We start from the raw sequence: 6,540 nt of genomic DNA, 5'->3' as shown, positions 1-6,540 counted from the left end.
CTAGAGTTGTTACTGCAAGGATCCCATGGTGACGAGACAAGGTGCTACTACGTTGTTCATTTCTGTGTATGGTAAGCCTTCAAATCTCACAGAACTCTTAACCAAATAGTTAAGATAAAGCAAAATGATACAGATATGATAGTTTTTTATGTTGCTGGCCAACGAGGGAACCTAAGTTGAAATGGTAGACAGAAAGCCTTAAGAGTGTTTTCCAAAGTCTTTCTGGCCTGATCCTGAACAGGATGGCTCCTGCAAAGAAAGGTGGTGAAAAGAAGAAAGGACAATCAGCCATCATTGAGGTGGTTACTCGGGAATATACTATAAACATTCACAAATGGATCCATGGTGTGAGCTTCAAGAAGCGGGCACCTCATGCTCTCAAGGAGATTCGTAAATTTGCAATGAAGGAGATGGTGACTCCTGATGTACGCACTGACACCCGCTTGAACAAGGCTGTCTGGGCAAAAGGAGTAAGGAATGTTCCTTACCGTATCCATGTGCGTTTATCCAGAAAACACAATGAAGATGAGGATTCGCCTAATAAACTGTCACATATGTGCCAGTTACCACATTCAAAAGCCTTTCTTGTTGTTCTTTAGTCATTTAGTCATGTCCGAATCTTCGTGACCCCATGGACCAGAGCACGCCAGGCACTTCTGTCTTCCACTGCCTCCCGCAGTTTGGTCAAACTCATGCTGGTAGCTTCCCGAACACTACAGACTGTTAATGTGGATGAAAACCAATCTTTCATTACAATAAAAATGTTATGACATTTTTTTTAAAAAAAGGGTTTTCCAAAAAGTGAAAAAGACATTGCCACAGAAGGTTCAAGTGGCACCACAATATGAATGTTTTGCACATGCCATCACCATATATTCTCCGTATTAATGTAAGCTATGTATATATGGGACGCGGGTGGCACTGTGGGTTAAACCACAGAGCCTAGGACTTGCCGATCAGAAGGTCGGAGGTTCGAATCCCCACGACGGGGTGAGCTCCCATTGCTCGGTCCCTGCTCCTGCCAACCTAGCAGTTCGAAAGCATGTCAAAGTGCAAGTAGATAAATAGGTACCGCTCCAGTGGGAAGGTAAATGGCATTTCCGTGCACTGCTCTGGTTCGCCAGAAGTGGCTTAGTCATGCTGGCCACATGACCCAGAAGCTGTACACCGGCTCCCTCAGCCAATAAAGCAAGATGAGCGCCGCGACCCCAGAGTCGGTCACGACTGGACCTAATGGTCAGGGGTCCTTAATGTATATATGGGGTTCCATATTCACTATGCCTCTGGCTTATTATGCTCTTCCAAGGTGGCCACCAGTGTGAAGTCTCCCTGTGATGATTAGCCACGGAAGATGATGTCTCAAAAGCACAACAGTTTTGGGGAAAGCTAAAGCATGGTTCTTGGAAAGATCAGCTCCTTTGCCTTGTTGTTTTGGGAGAGGTGGCCTTTCTGCTTTCTCATCTTTCCAGTTGTTAACAAATCTCCTTGGAAGAGAGAGTGTGTCTAGCATTGTTTTCAGGAAGCAATCGCTGCCATTCCTTGTTGGGAGAGCTATCCGTTGCAATAACCAAGTGAAAGCTTGACATTTTTAGTGTCTAAAAATATAGGAGTTTCACAGCCTGGATCCACATTAAGGAAATGCCGACAGTTCTGGGTCATCCTGCAAGGCTTAGAAGATAAAGTTCCATCATTCCTTAATGTGAAAAGGATTAACTTAAATGGTGACAGTCATTAGGGGGCCACAAAAGGCTTTTTGTGTGTGCATCACACTGTACAATATGTAGGTAATATTTTCACAGATACAATGGCTGATGCAATAACAGATACATTTGCAACCCAATTCAACTTTGCCTTCCTTTTCCCAGGAAGGCAAATGTTAAACCAAATACTTTCAGGCCTCCTTGTCAAAGATATCTGGCTTACGTTGCATCAACATTTTTGACCTCCTGTAATTTGGTTATTACAAAGAGAGGGACTGACTTGTCATGCATTCTCCCAGTAAATTAAACAGCTGTTAGGTGGTGGGAGTTGAATTAGATCTTTGGGAACAGGCATATCCAATCTGGTCTTTGTGTGCTTCATGTGTATGGGAAAGAGTCCCTGAGCAACTTAAAACAGACTGCAGCCAGGTTTAACCAGAATGGCATCCCAAATGATACACGTTATACCTTTTGGGGTATACCTCTTGGGAGATCTGCTTCTGCAAAATGGAAGCACACAGCATCATGTCAGAGTTAAAATCATGGTGGACAAAAAGTGGCAAGTCCCTGGGACCAGATAAATTAATGGCAAAATATTATAAAAAACTAAGTGAACAGTTGGTAAATCCATTGAAAGATGTAATGAATGAGATTTTAAAAACAGGTGAAATCCCAGAAACATGTAATTCCAAAACAAGATTCTGATTTGCTGCAAATAAAAAACTATAGGCCTATTTCTCTATTAAATAACAATTATAAATTATTTGCAAATATTTTAGCTACCAGAATGAAAAAAATATTAAGTGAGTATATACATCAAGATCATGTAGGATTCTTTTCCCTTATGGGGTATTCCAGAGCCTGTAAAAAGTCTTTCTAAAGTTCCCTATCGGTAGGAGGTCAACCAGGGTATACTGAGAAGCAAAACATCTAGTAAGCCTGATCTTTATTAAAGGAATTATTGCAACAAGGTCCCCACTCACCACATGCAGGAGGGAGGAGAGAACCCTGAACAATGGTGCGCAAGCCCTTATATAGACTTTTGAAATTGCCCACCCTGTAGCCCAAGACCACCCCCCTGAAACATCATACATACATCACAGCAGGAGGCGGTCTACAGCAGAGGAGGCGGCCTATAGCAGAAATCCTGTTTTCCAGGTACAGGTAGGTAGCCGTGTTGGTCTGCCATAGTCGAAACAAAATTAAAAAATTCCTTCCAGTAGCACCTTAGAGACCAGCTAGGTTTGTTACTGGTATGAGCTTTCGTGTGTATGCACGAAAGCTCATACCAAGGCACACGAAAGCTCATACCAATAACAAACTTAGCTGGTCTCTAAGGTGCTACTGGAAGGATTTTGTTGTTGTTGTTGTTGTTCTGTTTTCCAGGACACTGACTGCATTACCTGGGCTGTCTGGCCATTCTTTTGTGATAGTTAATACTTTAGTTCCTGAATCCAGGTCACAGGATTACCCTATCCACACACAAATACGGCGTTAAGACAGGATCTGAATGCAAAAAGACAATGGGAAGTCTTTCCCCATTTGCCTCCCTTACTGCAGAGGAATATTTGAGGTTATTGGGAGAGTCAAAATGGCTTCAGGATTGCTCTCCCATACTATTTCAGACACATGGTTCATATATTTAGATACGTGTGCATTTATGAATATTTATTCTATATTTAAGACCTTGAAATTCTAATAACACTGTTTTTGGTATTGATTTGTTTGATATACTTCAATATAGACAAACACCCTAGTATTTGGGGTGGGGGATATCTTATTACCCTCCTTAAATAAGCAGGACTGTCCAGGAGGGAGAGGAGTGGAACACAATAGAGTTGGATAATGGTTCTGATAATATGCTGGAAAACTCGACAAAAGGAGTTGAGAGATGAGAATATTTTGCAGAGAGCTAAGGAGAGCCCTGCTGCTGAGTTTTGGCTCCAGGCAACGACATAAATATCCCTTATTCTACATAAAGAGATAAGTGCTGGTGTGTGGAAGGCAGATTAATTTAAAGCAGTGCCTTTGTGATGGCAGCTGAAGGCAAAAGATCTCTCTTAACAATATGCTTGAACTGTTTCATGCTGTAACCTGGAATGCAATGATAGGAGGTGGAAGGGACTTGAGGAAATATTCTCTTGAAATGTTTTAGATTGTTTCCACACCAGGAGTACCGTAAGCCTTCTCTCCTCAAATTCTGCATTAGTCAAAACAGGATTTTGAATCTAAGAACATAAGAGCCTGCTGAATCAGGCCAGCAACCCATCTAGTCCAGTGTCTTGTTCTCACAGCGGCCACCCAGATGCCTGTGGGAAACCAGTAAAAAGGACCTGAGCACAAAATCACTCTCCCCTCCCATGGCTTCCAGCAAACTGGTAATCAGATGAATTATTGCCTCCGGTTGTGGAAGCAAAGCATAACCATCATAGCTAGTAGTCATTGATAGCCTTCTCCATATATTTGTCCAATCCTTATCTAAAGCCAGCCAAGGTGGTGGCCATCACTGCACCTTGTGGAAGTGAGTTCCACAGTTTAACTGTCTCTTCATTGTCAGCTGAAACCAGACAAAGAGAGCAGCAGTAATGGGAATTCTTAGTGGGATTTGTTTATAATTATTAGAACTCTTTTAGCAATACAAAGTGTTTTTTGTTGTTGTTCTCACATTAACTTACTGATTGATTTTGATAATGAATTTATAAATAGTATAAGATTACTGAAGCAGTGCAGAATTTAAAATAATTCATATGGAATCAAATAAAACTCAAAACAGTTTAAAATTGCGGGAGCAGTGCTTTGAAATAGGTTGCTATTCCCACTTTGCAGATGATGAACTGAGGTTGACGTAATAGGTTGTAAAGGTCACACAAACGGAATTAACGTCTGAGGTGAAATTTGAGCGTGGGCTGTCCAGCATTGTTCAATGTGCTGCAATGAAATGTGGAGGAACCTTCATTTTCTGCATCCCTTTACCTAAGTTCAGCCATCTCTGGTATATATAAAAAAGGTTCAAAATCAAATGCAAAATTATAGGTAGATGGTCTAATTCAGAGCCTCTTCTGCCACCGTTTCTTGTTGGTTATCCTCATTCTCTGGTTGAGGAGGGAGCTCTGAGTATTTTAATCAGATGCCAATTGTACTGGGCAGTGCATAGAAAAATGCGGGTGTGGGTGCCCTTTTGCTGGTCACAGTTTATGGAGCTGAACTGGAGTTCCAGGATACGGGTTCAGGGCATCCAGGTGGCAGCAGTACTCCTGTGTGTATACAGCTTCCGGGACCCGGATGCCTATATGAAATTGCATAAAATGGGGAGCACCCTAAAGTGTCCTCCTCAACCAAGCCCCGCCATCCCTCTGGCTCCCATGAACTGGAGGGTGGTGAAGCTGGCTCGGCTGACATGTATGGGGAAGGAGTTTCCCTGTGAGCATCAACTGGACTGGTTAACTGAGCCCCGCTGTCCCTCCAGGGGCTTGGTTGACCAGGTACGCACCACTTCTGGGTACCCAGCATCGTGTGTGTGTGTGTGTGCAGTTGCGCATAAACAGAACACATATCAACAGGGAGTTGCCTGTATGTGTGCTTGCATGTCCTTTCCGTCCTATGGCAAGTTTATTTTTAGAAAGTTTATTTATATTATTATTATTATGAAAGGTAAAAGGTAAAAGGTAAAAGATAAAGGACCCCGGATGATTAAGTCCAGTCGCAGACAACTCTGGGATTGCGGTGCTCATTCCGCTTTCAGGCCAAGGGAGCTGGCGTTTGTCCACAGACAGTTTTCCGGGTCATGTAGCCAGCATGACTAAACCACTTCTGGCTCAAAGGGACACCGTGACGGAAGCCAGAGCGCATGGAAACGCTGTTCACCTTCCCGCCGCAGCGGTACCTATTTATCTACTTGCACAGGTGTGCTTTTGAACTGCTAGGTTGGCAGGAGCTGGGACAGAGCAACGGGAGCTCACCCTGTCACAGGGATTCGAACTGCCAACCTTCTGATCGGCAAGCCCAAGAGGCTTAGTGGTTTACCTATTATTATTATTATTATTATTATTATTATTATTATTATTACTATTAACATTTGTTAATTAACATTGCCCATTTTATCCTTGCAACAACACTGTGAGATAGATTAGGCTGCGGGTAAGTGACTTGCCCAAGGCATGGGTGTAGCCATGATTTATTTTACAGGGGGCAGGCTTTATGTGGGGAGGGGGGCAGAACAGAGTTATCTGTGATGCAATTGGTCAGTTAGTTATTTTTATTTATTTACTTGATTTTTACTTACAGTGGTACCTCTGGTTGCGAACGGGATCTGTTCCGGAGGCCTGTTCGCAACATGAAAAGCCCGCAACCTGAAGCGCTGTATATGCGCTGTATATGCGCTGTATATGCGCTGTATATGCGCAGGTGCACAGCGTGATTTGGAGCTTATGTGCACGTGAAGCACGATTTAGTGCTACTGCACATGTGCGAGCAGCGAAACCCAGAAGTAACCCTTTCCAGTACTTCTGGGTTGCCGTGGCACGCAACCTGAAAAAACATAACATGAAGCAAACGTAACATGAGGTATGACTGTATTTACTTATTTTTACTTAATTACTGTCCCCTTTTACCCCATGGCTACATCCATGGCCCAAGGTCGCTCAATGAGTTTCATGGCTGAGGGGGATTTAAACCCTGGTTTCCCAGGTCCTAGTCCAACACCCTAACCACTCTGGCTCTCATTAGGATCCTTTGTTCTTTCCCCTTTTTGCCAGCTTGCTAAACAGCCTCACTCTTCCCTTACAAAAGACAGAACCTGTGGGTTAGGGATTCTGTGTGCTATTTTCAGAAAAGTGGGCAT

At 43.1% G+C, this 6,540-nt stretch overlaps 1 pseudogene; it reads left to right on the top strand.

Moving 5' to 3' along the window:
• The first annotated feature begins 213 nt into the window (after positions 1-213).
• On the top strand, positions 214-607 carry LOC128403134 (60S ribosomal protein L31-like; annotated as a pseudogene).
• Positions 608-6,540: the final 5,933 nt, after the last annotated feature.

Source organism: Podarcis raffonei, chromosome 15 (genome assembly GCF_027172205.1).
Source record: "Podarcis raffonei isolate rPodRaf1 chromosome 15, rPodRaf1.pri, whole genome shotgun sequence".
Taxonomy (NCBI): domain Eukaryota; kingdom Metazoa; phylum Chordata; class Lepidosauria; order Squamata; family Lacertidae; genus Podarcis; species Podarcis raffonei.
Note: the sequence above shows the minus strand (reverse complement) of the source record. Positions and strands in the feature narration are given on the sequence as shown.